This window comes from Pongo pygmaeus, chromosome 11, assembly GCF_028885625.2.
Source record: "Pongo pygmaeus isolate AG05252 chromosome 11, NHGRI_mPonPyg2-v2.0_pri, whole genome shotgun sequence".
Taxonomy (NCBI): Eukaryota; Metazoa; Chordata; class Mammalia; order Primates; family Hominidae; genus Pongo; species Pongo pygmaeus.
The window spans coordinates 129,368,741-129,383,473 of NC_072384.2; positions in this window are offsets into that span (position 1 = coordinate 129,368,741).

A 14,733-nucleotide genomic window follows, 5' to 3' on the forward strand; every position below is an offset into this window, starting at 1 on the left:
GCAACCTGGAAGAGGGCTCTCACCAGAACCTGACCATGCTGCCACCCTGATCTTGGACTTCCAGGCTCCAGAACTATGGGAAATAAGTTTCTACTGTTTAAGCCCCCAGATCTGCAGTAATTTGTTAATAGCAGTTGGAACTGACTGAAACATCTGGGAACCATGATATATCTGGCAATACAGCAGCCACACTGCAACCACATTTTTATAAAGTAAGTGGTAATTAGAATGATGGGAGTGGATATCATGTAAGAAAAACAGAAAAAATATAGAGCATGAAGTAAATATGTTGGAAAATAAATTTTAAGCAACTTCAAACTTAAATGGTTTATTAGAAGAGGAAATGTTGAAAGAATAAATGAGAATGAGTAGCTGAAAAGGCTGGAAGGAAATTGATGAGGTGGAAGAGAAAAAAACATGAGAGGAGTGAATGTTTTGGCAAGAGAGAGTGGTTGGTCATCCTAAATGATGTAAAGAAATTAATAAAAGTAATTAATTTTTGCATCTAGAAAATCCAAGATAAGTAAGCAATAATTAAAACTGAATGGAGAGTTCAAGTAGTAAATCAGGTGTAAGACAACAATCAAATTCTCTCCAAATTGAAACTTCAACCCACCCTGCCACATGAATGCATATTTTTGGATGCTATTTTTTCCCTTGACTTGATTCTGTTCTATTTTTTTCTTTGTTTTTTCATCTTCTTTGATAATCTTCTCATAGCCATTGCAAGATATTCAGTCAGTAAAACCTCACAATCTCACTTGCATCCTTTCCGTAACTCATTTGCAATAAATACATGTTTAATGTTTGGGATGTTTAACTGATCACATTTTTATGAGATATTAATACTCTGGAAATCATTATTCTACAGAAAATCCTAGACAATTCATTTAAAAAATTCAGGCCGCATCTGACTGAGGAAAATTTAACAGCAATATTCAAATGAAATAGAACTCCAACCAGTGTCTTTATAATTTTCTATTGTATGAGAGAAAACTGTTACTACTTGGGCATAACTTTTCCCAGCACATGGACCATCTAAGAATATGACAATTATTTACTGTCATTACTGCTGAGAGACCTGAAAACAGATAAATTGTTGGATCCCTTTTATGGTTAGGGAGAATGCATTTTATAAAGATGAATATCATAGAACATTTATTTTTACTTCAGGCCATGCCCACTGTATGAGACCCAATAAAATATTCATTTTCTGCTCTCCTCCCTTCATTTGGGGGTAATGGGCTGTCATAAAGGGCCATAAAGCACTTTCCACTAAGAAGCTTTGAGACAAGGGGAGCCAGCTTACCCCCTCCTCAAGTCAGGAGTAAGTGTCTATCTGGCTTTATTGTGTTTTATGAGTTTGTTGAGCAACCCAGTCCCCAAGAAGTGGTTCCCCAGGGCTTGTCTAGCAAGAGGAGGGCAATGCACCAATGAAGAACCAGCGTCCTGTCTGCCAGGTGTTTTCTGGTGCTATTATAGAAAGAAAACCCTGTGTGAGCCTCTGATTGTTCTGACTCCTCTACCTTTTCTCTTGAAAGTGAAATTCCAGAACCTTGGACAAGGTGGGATTTGGTGAAATGTGTTAACAAGTTGCTTGGTTTGGTGGCTTGCCTTTGGGGAAAGAAAATTTGGTAACTGCTAATGTAATGCTATGTTCATCTTTTATTGCTTCATGACAAATTATGACAAACTAGTGACTTGACAAAACACCCATTCAGAATCTCACAGTTTCTGCAGGCCCAAAATTCAGGCATAGTATAGTTGAATTCTCTGCTCAAGGTCTCTCTCATATAAGTGAAATCCATTCTATGATGTTGACTGGTTTCAGTCTCTTCTGGAGCTTGGTGTCCTCTTCCATCATCATTTAGATTGTTGGAAGAATTCAGTACCTAGCAGTTTTAAGACTTAAGCCCCTATTTGTTTCACTAGCTCTCAAACAAGTTTACTCTAGAGGCCACTGTCAGGTCCCCGTTATTTGGCTCTTATAGATGGCTCACAAGCTGACTGTTTGCTTTCTTCCAGGCCAGTAGGAGAGGAGAGTTTCTCTACTGCTTCCAATTTCCCTTTAAAAGGGCATCACCAGATTAAGTCAGATCCATCCAGGAAAATCTGTCTTTTGATTTTACTGAAAGTCAACTGATTAGGGATTTTAATTACATCTGCAAAGTCTATTTTGCCACGCAATGTGGCATAATATTAGATATAAAATCCCATCATATTCACAAGTCCCACTAGCATTCAGGGGAGGGGATTGCATAAGTTTTTCATATCAGGAAGAGAAAATCTTGGAGCCGTCTAAGACTTCTGCCTCCCACACAATTCTGACCAAATTAGGTCTTTTTCAGACAAGACTCATCATCTCCTTACTCTGCTTTATTTTTTCACAGCATTTATCACTGTCTCATACCATGTTGTCTAGTTCTCACGTATTTGTTAACAATTTCTCACACTAGAATGTCAGCTCTCTTGCTCCCCATACAGATGTGTCTGCATATAATGGGCATCAAATTAATATTGACTAAATGAGTAAACTAGTAAATGAATGAGTGACTGAGTAAACAGAGAATTAAAAATGCAGGGTTTTTGCTTCCTAATAGATTACCTGTTTCCTGGATGTTGTCCAAGAGAAAATGAAGAAAGACCTATGATTTCAATTTCCCTCTCCTTCAAGATGGCAATCTTACTGACAGCTTCCTAGATCAACTCCCAGAAACAGCTTTGCTTCTAACATATTTAGAATGAATGTACTTCTGCTATTATTTCTTGAGAACAATTTTGAGAACTATAGTTGGTGAACAGTGAAGGGGGAGGACTTGACTGAGAAGTGAAACACGCTGGTCCAGATCATCCAGCAGGCAGCTTTCTCCCTTCAGGGTCCAGAGATCCTTTCTTTCCTTTTTTTTTTTTTTTTTTTTTTTTTTTGAGAAAGAATCTCACTCTATTCCCCAGGCTCCAGTGCAGTGAGTGGCACGATCTTGGCTCACTGCAACCTCTGCCTCCCAGGTTCAATCAATATTCATGCCTCAGGCTCCCGAGTAGCAAGGATTACAGGTATGCACCATCACTCCTGGCTAATTTTTGCATTTTTAGTAGAGACCATATTTTCAGTTTCACCATGTTGCCCAAGCTGGTCTTGAACTCCTGACCTCAAGTGATCCACCTGCCTCAGCCTCCCAAAGTACTGGGATTACAGGAGTGAGCCAATGCGCCAGGCCCCCAAGATTCTTTCACTTTGACAGCTTATAACTGCATGAGACTGAACCCAACAGAGGGCTGATGTTTTAGCTCATTAATGCTGAATTCCCAGAGGTGCTAGAATTGTGGACTCAGCCACCTGTAATGATATGCTGACATTTCTTCAGGAGAGTTGGACTGATTTGAAAGGGTGCTTTTATCAGGCTGCCATGGGAAGTAGAAGAAAATCCAAACTGAATTGAATAATTGAAGAATTTTATTACCTGTGAGTGATTGCTAACCTGGCATTCCTTCTCTCTAGCATGTAGCTCATTTGTTATTTTCCTTTCTTACGCATTCTAAGCTTGTTCTTTAATCTGCTCCCCCGACCATCCCAGGTCACTGGTAACTTAGGACCCTCTTTCCCTAGTCCATTTCTGCTATTCTTGACTTTTTTATCAATCTGTCATCTATCTGAATGCAATCCCAGCAAACACATTTGGATCCATGTCCCCTTGGTATTCTGCAAGGGGCATCACTTTATGTAGCCTCTCATTTGAGTTTCAGCTCTGAAGTTAAGGGACTTTGAGACAGTTGGGTGAATTGTTTAATCTCTTGAATTCTCAGGTCCCTTGTCTGTAAAATCTGTGTAAAACAGTCCCTTAATTACTCACAGTGTTGTTGAAAGGCTGAATTAAATAACATATGTGAGTATTGTTTAGTAAAGCACTGCATGGCTGTGTTATTAGAATGCAAAAAGAGCAAAGTGATGTTGCTGTGACTCAAGTATGGCCACAATCATTCCTTAGGCATTGGGTGATTCACTTTATATAGCCTATAATCATTCCAGCTTGTATAGCTCTTGCTTTTACTATTTCCATGGTTTGCTGTTCTCACTACCACTGGAAAATTTAGCTCTTGACCTGGATGCACTAAAGTTGAGATTGGTAACTCTTTAGTGCCTGCCACTGTCTGATGAACCAAGCTGCTTCCTTCTGCTCTGATGGCTAATCCCTCTTCAGTGCACTCAAGGAGGGAAATACCCGGGTGGTTGGATGCCCAGCACAGCAGACAGACTTGGGACTGCTTCACAAATATGGACCTCAGTCTGGTAAAAGGCTTCTCAGGAGGCAACTCTGAGATGGTCAGTAATAAGTCACTCACTGCCATGCTCCACAGAGTACCCAAATGGCCAATCTCATTTTTCCTCCTAAAGGAGAAGCTCAGTGGTAAGAAAACATGGGCTGGTCACTCAGCTGAGAGATATGGTACCAAGCAAGAACGATCAACCTTCTTTGTGAATTATGAAGCTTGCTGAATCCTCTGGTATCAAAAGAACTCAGACTCTGGGTCATTGTGCCACTGATAAAGCAATTTGTATCTTAATAACATATTCTTAACCATTTAAAGATGTTTTCCCAGGAGTGATTTATATAATTTCTCTTCTATATGACCTTGAAAGTTTGGGCAGGTGCACCAGTACAACCTTCAAATCCAAGTTCAATTTGGAAACTGAATGACAAAGACCACTAAAAGTTGGCCAAAGGAGGAATGGGAGAAGCAAGACTGAGAATCAGCAGACGCTAAGTAGAAATACAGTGTAAGGGTCTATGTGAGCTTAACATTTTCCAAATAGTGAAACTTTTCACCTAATTCAAGTTTGCATTGTACATTGAGACCAAAGAAAGCCCTTTGTGTACATTTTTCACTGGAAGGTTTTGGCTGAAAATTATTGGATTAGGACACAGATGGGACAAATAGAAAGGATGTTTCCACTTATGAGTGAGAACATGCGCTGTTTGGTTTTCTGTTCCTGTGTTAGTTTGCTGAGAATCATGGTTTCCAGCTTCATCCATGTCCCTGCAAAGGACATGAACTTAGCCTTTTTTATGGCTGCATAGTATTCCATGGTGTATATATGCCACATTTTCTTTATCCAGTCTATCATTAATGGCCATGTGATTTGGTTCCAAGTCTTTGCTATTGTGAACAGTGCTGCAGTAAACATATGTGTGCATGTGTCTTTATAGCAGAATGATTTATAATCCTTTTGGTATATACCCAGTAATGGGATTGCTGGGTCAAACGGTATTTCTGGTTCTAGATCCTTAAGGAATTACCACATTGTTTTCCACAATGGTTGAACTAATTTACACTCTCACCAACAGTGTAAAAGCATTCCTATTTCTCCACATCCTCTCCATCATCTGTTGTTTCATGACTTTTTAATGATCACCATTCTACCTGGCGTGAGATGGTATCTCATTGTGGTTTTGATTTGCATTTCTCTAATGACCAGTGATGATGAGCTTTTCTTCATGTTTGTTTTGGCCGCATACATGTCTTCTTTTAAGAAGTGTCTGTTCATATTCTTTGCCCACTTTTTGATGGTTTTTTTTTTCTTGTAACTTTGTTTAAGTTCCTTGTAGATCCTGGATATTGGCCCTTTGTCAGATGGATAGATTGCAATGAGGACACATGGACACAAGGAGGGGAACATCACACACCAAGACCTGTCAGAGGGTGGGAGGCTAGGGGCAGGATAGCATTAGGAGAAATACCTAATGTAGATGATGGGTTGATGGGTGCAGCAAACCACCATGGCATGTGTATACCTATGTAACAAACCTGCACGTTCTACACATGTATTCCAGAACTTAAAGTATAATAAAAATAAAAAAAGAAAGGATGCTTCTTTCTGTCAGTTCATCAACATAGATAGACAAGCTATAAAGTGAGCTAGCATTCAACTCTAGTATCAAAGGAAGAACAGACCAGACAGAAACATTTCCACAGAGGTGGAAATTTCTGGCAGTAACATAGTCTGCTGCATGTGAAGCAGAACAAAAGGAAGGGCTGAGTCTTTCAAAATTTTTTGACCATGACTAGCTCAAAGAATTGTTTTTGACATTGCATTTTACATTAAGATCTAGTAAAACCACACATAAACACACACACACACTGACACACACAGATACAGATACAGACACCTATGACAGAAACAAAAATTTATAGAGTGATACTTAGCCTTACGATATATGATCCAGGCTTGCAGTTCTATTCTATTCCATTTCATTTTGTATAAAATATGATGATGATGTTGGGTGCAAACTTCCATTCGAAAAATCCTGCACAAGAGGCTCATGTGTAAGGGAAACTTGGCTGGGAATTATGGTGGATCTGTTCTGCCTTAATTCTTACTTGGATGTGAGTTTTGCCTTTTTGGAAGTGATAGAATTGAGGTGAGGGGGTGTTATATTAGGTGATTTTGTTTAACAGCTTCCCTATTTGTAGTATAATTTCAGGAATACGAAGAACTCTAAACCTTTTCCTCACCACTTCTCTGACACCCCAAATTCATCATTCACTCATCTATTGCTTTAACAGGTACATTGAATGTCTTGTGTGTGTCAGGCATTTTTGAAGAACAAATTTTGGATTATTTTCTACCTTTTGATAGTTCTCCTTTTTAAAATAAAAAATACCTTATCTGAAAAGAAGTATTTTAAAATTATTCTCGGTGATTTGTAAAAATCTACTTTATTTCAATTTATTCGGAATGTTTTTAACTCATAGAAACAGGCTACATAAATTGCAACTTTAATATTCAGAGTTTACTTTAATGTTCTCTGAAGGAAGATGGTTGTACATATGAAGAAACCCACAATAACACTGTTTGTGTCCAAGTCTTCACAAGAAACCTTTCAAAATACCTGACCTGTAATCTAGACTACTTGTCCATAAATTTCTAACATCTTACTCCTAGGCTGGAAAGCAAATGCATTTCCTTGGTCTTTTGCTGACAGAAAGAAAAGGCGCCAATAATCTCTGGATACTTGCTAACTGATAAAGTTTGTATTTCTCAATTTTTAACAGTGTGTCAGGCTGCCAACCAGGATAGAACCACACAAAAATGACTTGACTTTTTTGTCTGGTGATTGATTTTCATTGATATATTCAGAAGATAATTCTGAATGGCTTGGTTTACCTATCAAAATAGTGTTATGTTTTTCAACATACCACACAATATTGAGACCCTCATCAAAAATAATGTTCCTTCTCACCTCTGTTACTACACTAGCTTTCTGGCTGGATTCTTCCACCCCAGATTTATTCTCCTGCAAAGCACTCTACTCACTATTCTTATCAAAATATACTCTTCACAGCTTCTAATTCATGTCTTTAAATTTTCTAACTCTGTGAACTGTTATATACTATCCTTTCACTTGGGATATCTTTCTTACCTTGGAGTATTGAAGTTTATCTTCAGGGATCAGTTGAAATATTATTATTCATTCAGTAATTTAATGCATTCAGCTATATGTATTTATTATACACTTATTATATACAAGACACTATTAGAGCCCAATTGTCTATATTTTCAGCTCCCATATTTCTTATAATCCAGTGGTGGAGATAGCGTAGTAAGCAGGCATTTACGTTACAATGTGATGGCTGCCATCTATGTTTGTGGGGATCAGGGAAGGCTTTGGAATAAGTAACATTTATGCTAAAACTGAAATAGATGAAAGATAGGCAGAAACAGAGGAGAATAATCCAAACAAAGGGAGAAGTGTGTATGAAAAATCTGTAGATGAGAGAGCTAAAAAATACTTAGCAATGGCAAGCTTAGTTGAAGCAAAAGTTGAGGCTTGGAAAGTAAGTAAAAACCACATCATGAGAGTACTCCACCTTGAAAAAAAAAAACAGAGCTCTTGAAATATTTTAAGCGGAAGAGTAGCTTTATCAGATTTGCACTTGAGAACAAGTTTGTCAGCCATAATGAAATCTGATTAAAGGAAACCAAACTTAGATTAGAGAGGCTCTTATAGAAGTGCAAATACAAAATGATGCTGGCCTGAACTGGTGAAGTGGCAGGAAGAGAGAATAAATTGAGAAGGTTTCATACATTTAATGGAATGCAGGCTTTGATGATGGATTAGATTGAGGAATGGTTTTATATTGAAATAAGGTTTTAGATTTTGGCATGCTAATTTTCTGGTATTTGTGGGAAAGCCAGAAGCAGAGGTCTAGCACACATTAGGATATTAGGATCGGAATATCAAAACAGACCTATGAGTTTTAGTTGTGAATTTATGAGTTAGTGTCATTAGATGGTAATTAAACCATGGGAATGAATGGCATTCACAGAGGCAAATAGTTAGAAGACCTAGAATAAACACTGAGAAACACAGAACTGTAGTGGCTTGGAAGAGCAGAAGCCCCTGAAATAATGATAAAGGACAACCAAAGGATGTGGAAAACCAGAGGACATCTTGTCACAGAGGCAGCAGGAAAGGATGTGCTTTACAGAAATGAAAGTTCGAGCGTGCAGTGCTCCCAAGCAATCGAGTCAAATAAGGACTGAGATGTGCCTATTTACAGGATTCCCATAGGTGCTACTTTGCCCAGAAAAGTCTGAATTTAGGCTAAAATGGTATGACTAACCCATCTTTCATTCTCAAATGTGTCCCATTTTCAACAATAAATGATAAACCTATTGTTGGTAAGGATAGTTTTGGGATGTTAGGGAGTACAAAGACTAGCAAGCAGTGGGTTAAGAGTGGAGTTGTAGAAATTAAAACAGAAACCCACTTTGTGTAGGTGGTTCTTTGAATTGGTTATGGCAGAAAGAGAGGGATTAGATGACAGAAGCATGGAGAAGAGGGATGTTACCCTAAGGATCATGTTTAAATTTTGATGGGAAAAAGAGTACATACAGTTGACCCTTGAATAACACAGTTTTGGCCTGTGTCCACTTATATGTGGATTTTCTTCCTTCTTTTCTGCCCCTGAGGCAGCAAGACCAACCCCTCCTCTTCCTCCTCCTCCACAGCCTACTCAATATGGCGATGATGAGGATGTAGACCTTTATGAGGCTCTACTTCCATGTAACAAATAGTAAATATATTTTCACTTATGATTTTTTAATAATATTTTCTTTTCGCTAACTTACTCTATTGTAGGAAACAGTATAAAATTCACAAAACATACAAAATATGTGTTAATTGACTGTCTATGTTATTAATAAGGCTCTAGCTAATGGTAGGCTATTAGTAGTTAAATTTAAGTAGTCAAAAGTTATACACAAATTTTCAGCTGCATGAGGGGGTCAGCACCCCACAACCCTCATGTTGCTCAAAGTTCAACTGTGCAAAGAAAACATAATAATAGAAAGAAGTTTCTCAGAAGGCAGGAGAAGGTAGAGTTGGAAACACAAAAGCATAATCATTAGAAAATAAAATGATAGCTTTTGTATTTCATTCAAAGAGGAGGAAGAAAGAATGCATCACCTAATGCAGGAAATCTGTAGATTTTTTAAGGGGTTTCTATGAAGTGACTTATCCTTTCTTGTCAAAGTTAGAAGGTAGGTTATTTGCTTAGACTTCCTTGTTCTTATACACAAATGACATTTGTTGAGTTTTGTAAATCAAAGTACAATATTTTAGCTATTACTAGCTGAATTTGGCGAGGTTAGAACTGAGGATTAGTTATTTCAGCTTAGTCTTCAGGATCTACAGTCAGTGGTGGAGGTGGGATGGGGCAGAGTTGAGTGCGGGTGGGAGCTGGGGGTGTTCCCTGATTCCAAAGTCTGGTCTCTGACTCCTCAGCAGGACTGCTGCCATCCTTCCATTTCCACATACATTGAACAACAAACTTTTTTTCAATTTTCAGCCTGTGTTTTGAAAGTGGTGGGAGGTGGTGGGAGACAACACTTTCACTTGGTGCATCCACTTAAGTGTCTCTCTGATTTCTCCTTTGGGAATTCTTCTACACATTAGCAAGGAGGGAAACAGGAGCATATTTTCACAGCATTTCTGCCTCCTAAAGAAACCATGCTCATGTTCTTGCAAGTTTGAGCACAGTTATGGAGATTCTAATTTAATATGTAAAATTAGGACTGGACAATATAAATTGGATGTTTTGTACTAGGAGTTGAAAGTCTTCTGAATTAAGAGATAAAACACCTGGGCTTGATTTTCAATTTTGCCACTTACTAGTTGTGTTACCTTAGAAAACTTACATAAACTCATGCCTTTATTTGTTTACTTATAAAATGGGATATTGTATTCTGCTCTGCTAAATGCATGTTGCTTCTATGATAATTAGATGACGCAATACATGTGAAAGCACATCTAATTAAATTCAAATTATGAAACCAAAGGAAGAATCTGGGATTCCTCTGTGGACCATGAGATCCACATAGGCCCATGAAAGTGGGCTCATTCTGATGTAAAATAGTGAAAACATAGAGCAGAAAATATAAAGAACAATCTGAAGTCAAGTTTCAATCAACTAGAAGTCAAGTTTCAATCAACTAGAATTCAACTAATCAACATTAGTCAACTGATTAAGGGTTTGTGGGGTGTAGTTTTGTAGTTTTGGTTTTGGTTTTGATTTGGTATTTCATTTTTAGGATTTAGACAACCCATACACACACCCACATACCCATCACCAAATTCAGAGGCTACATCCTGGAATAATTTTTAGAAAGACAGTCAGCATAATATCTGCATCAATAATATATGAGAATCATAAACAGTGACCCTTAAAGCACATTGAGTTCAATAACTTCCACTATAATCTATCTCCCAAGGCAGGAAAATTTTAGAAGTTTATAATTAAGTTATAGGGTTTTTTCCCCCTCATTAATTCTGAGATGGCCAATAATGCAATGCCATTGTTCAGGTAATTCAAGAAATTAAAGTTATACTCTAGGCTATCATTAGACTTTTGACTCTTCAAGCTAGTCTACTTAAAGCTTTTCATGCAAATGATACATTTTTAGCTCTACATTTTGTGATGGTCTCACCCTGCCTGCAGTGCTCTTCTTTCTAAAGTGGGTCCACCTGATAGTTGCAAGTTGAGCACATTTCTACTCTTGATTTGCAGAGATATGTCTGGAAGTACATTTGGTTTGAATCTCTGCTTTGGTAGTTTAGAAAAGCTGTTGATATGTTTCAGCAATGGTAGTACTGTCCAACAATCTGCTCCTCCTCCAATCCTTCCCTGCAAAGATCCATGAGTGTAGCAGCACAGTCCAGGCCAAGTGGAAATCTCCCCAACTAGTGATGGAGTCAAACCTTATAATAATGAGAGAGAGAGTAGTTTTTCTAAGATGTTTCATCCAGACATGATTCTCTTCTCTAACGTGGCAACTTCAATGACAGTGAAACACTCTGAAGACAGACACCACCAACAGGATGGTCATCCCCCTCATCCAAATGGTCCTGCCTTCTCCTCTCATATGCTTAGGATGAGGAACTTCTTCTATACCCACATTTGGAAGATAACAGTTAGTCTAGTTCACTCATGGGGATTCCACTCCCTTTGCCAATATTCAATACAGGAATAGACATATGACAAAAATGTTGATCAAGAAGATAGAGGAAAAAATATTGCTCAAAGTGTCCTGGGAAATGTTTTACTTGTTATTACAAAAAAAAACTGTTGTAAAAGAAGCTTCTATGTTTTTCTACCCCTTGGTGAGGTTATATGTGGACAGTTGTCTAAAGGTGTGGTATCTGAAGCTGTGACTGCCATTTCGTGACCATGAGGAGACAAGCTGGAGGATGATAGCCAATGGGTACAGACAACAGAGTGGCAATATGGAAAGGAATTGGGTCTTCTACTGCTGAGCAAACTAAGTCTGTCACCACCTGCCTCTGGTTTCACTGATATTTGCAACCAAAAGCACCACACACTACCCTTAATTAAGTTTACATGAGCTGATTCCAACCTTTTGTTCTCATCAAAGACAGCATTTGTTGGAAGGCCTTTGGTTGCCTTCTGCATGGAATGAGTACCCACAGGCCCACTTCACAGAAGAAGATGTAACATAAATAGGAACAAGTAACAAAATGCCTCTATCCTAGAATCAGAACTTTATTCACCTTGAGTTAGTCCATTTTGCATTGCTATAAAGGAATACCTGAGACTGGGTAACTTGTAAAGAAAAGAGGTTTATTTCACTCACAGTTCTGCAGACTGTACAAGCATAGCACCTGTATCTGCTTGGCTTCCAGTGAGGATTAAGAAAGCTTTCAGTCATGATGGAAGGTAAAAGGGGAGCAAGCATGTCACACAGTGAGAAAGAGATGGGGGAGGTCCCAGACTCCTTAATAACTAGATCTCACATAAACTCATTACTAGAGGAAAGGAAGCAAACCATTCATGAGGGATCCACTCCCATAACCCAAACACCTCCTACCAGGCCCCACTTCCAGCATTGGGGATCACATTTTAACATGAGATTTGGAGGGGACAAACTACAAATTATATCAACCCTACTTGCTTCATCAACTCTGTTAACTTCCTGACCTCCTGAGTCAGGAGCAAACACCATCTCTTTGCTGCCTCTGCCAACCTCATTGAACGTGACCACTCTGCATTCCCCTGACCTTTCCTGGTTGTTTAAGTTTCTACATAATCCCAGCTGCTGCTCTGTGCTTTCATTCCACGGCCATCCACACACCAGCATGATATGTCCTCACTTTTGGATGTGACTGATAACTTTGACAGCACTCAGCAGGCAATACCTCTGTGTGTTCTGCTTTCACCCCTAGAATTCCTCACATACCTGGAGATCAGAAAGCCTCCACCATTCAAAATCTGGCTGAATGGAAAGTTTTTCCTCAACTTAGACATTATACTACTCTTAGAGCGTGACTCTTAAGACAGGCTTGACTTAGATTCTCAGGTCATTATCCAAATGACTGTCAGTCAACTCCTGATCCTTTTCTTCCACCTTAGTCTCCAGCAGGGTCTCTTGATCTACATTAGGTATCTTAAATCAAATCTTACTCTGTCTTGATAACATCTTAAAATCACAAATTAAATTATTTATTACTGTTTATGACAACCCTATTTAAAAATTATTTACAACTATTTTCCGTACATTTCCATATATTCCTTTTTTACCTTGTGTATGTAAATATAGCTATAGATGTTTATATAGACATATAAATAGATAGATACAAATATCTGCCTGTAGACAGTCAGCTCCCCACATCTGCAGGTTTCATATCCATGGATTCAGCCAACCGCAGATAGAAAATATTTCAAAAAAACCCACAGACAATAAAAAATTACAATGCAACAATAAAAATAATACAAATAAAAATAATACAGTAAAATATTTACATAATGTTTACATTGTATTAGGTATTATAAGTAATCTAGAGATAATTTAAAGTATATGGGAAGAGTGTGCAGTTTTTATTCATGTAAGGGAACAGAGCATCCATGAACTTTGGTATCCAAAGGAGTTCTGGAACAAATACTCACTGATACTGAGAGATGACCATATAAATAAATGTAAAATATATATAAGAACATAAAGCTAGACATATTTCTATCTATCTATGTATTTATCTATCATATATCTATCTAATATATCTATCTATATTTTTATTTAAAAGTTTTCCTGAGGCTAAGAATCACGAGCATTTATTTTTCTAATAAACTTAACCTACCATCTCTTCTTATTTCTAGTGTAAACTAATTTTTCTCTATTTCCAATATACAAAATTTGGTTTCTTTTTTCAACATTTTTGTGGCCTTTTTTTTCCTTAACCAAGACTTTCCCCCACCCTCCATGGCACAACTGCTCTCCCTAACACTATCAGCATTGATCTTCTTCATGGTTCCTGTTTCATGCAGCATGTACATGCACATACACACGTATGCATGAGTTAAGACAATAATTTTTTCGGAAGAAAATGAGGAGAAAAAGTACTGTTTCTCTACACTCTTCATATCAACCACCAGCCTCTTTTCTTTGGAAGTCCATGCAATCCAGCTGAATCAGCTTTTCAGCTTTTGGGTCCAGAACTCCGTGACACTCCCATACATGCTTCAAGACCTGGCATCAGGCTCATAGTTCACATGCCATATTGAGAACCTGACTTACTTGGGTAGACATGGGAGCCATCTATGGGTTTTACATGTGACTGTTCCAGTGTCACGTTTGTCTTTTAATTAAAGTCCAGGGGCTGGATTTAAAACGGATTTGTGGGAGACACATCTGGAGTCCAGAGGCCCTTTGGGACACTGTCAGTAATGCTGAAAATATTTGGTGGGGGTTTAAATTAAGGGAATAGTACAGGCCATAAATGAAAAGAGAAGACAGATTTTTTTTAATGCTTAGTAAAATTACTGAGGGTTAGCCATTGGTAGATGTGGAGACTGAGGAAGGCAGAATCAGAAACATTCCCTAAGCTTCTAGTGTGAGTAAATGGGTAGGCTAAAATGCTCCAATGAAAAGAGAGAATGAGAATATTGAAACAGCAATAATAGCTATCTTTAATTTAGCACCTTTACACTAAGCATTCTTCACATGATTTTCACTTTTTTTAAACTTTACCCTCACAATAACCCAAGAAATCTAAATTCCATTGTTTTCATTTTAGAAGAAAAAATTGGGGTATAGGAATGTTGAATGTTTTACATAACATCACACAGGTGGGAAATGATGGAGCTGAGTTTTATACTCAGGAACTTTAGCTTCAGAACCTACACTGGGACTTTTAGTAAGCACAGTTTATGGGAATATGG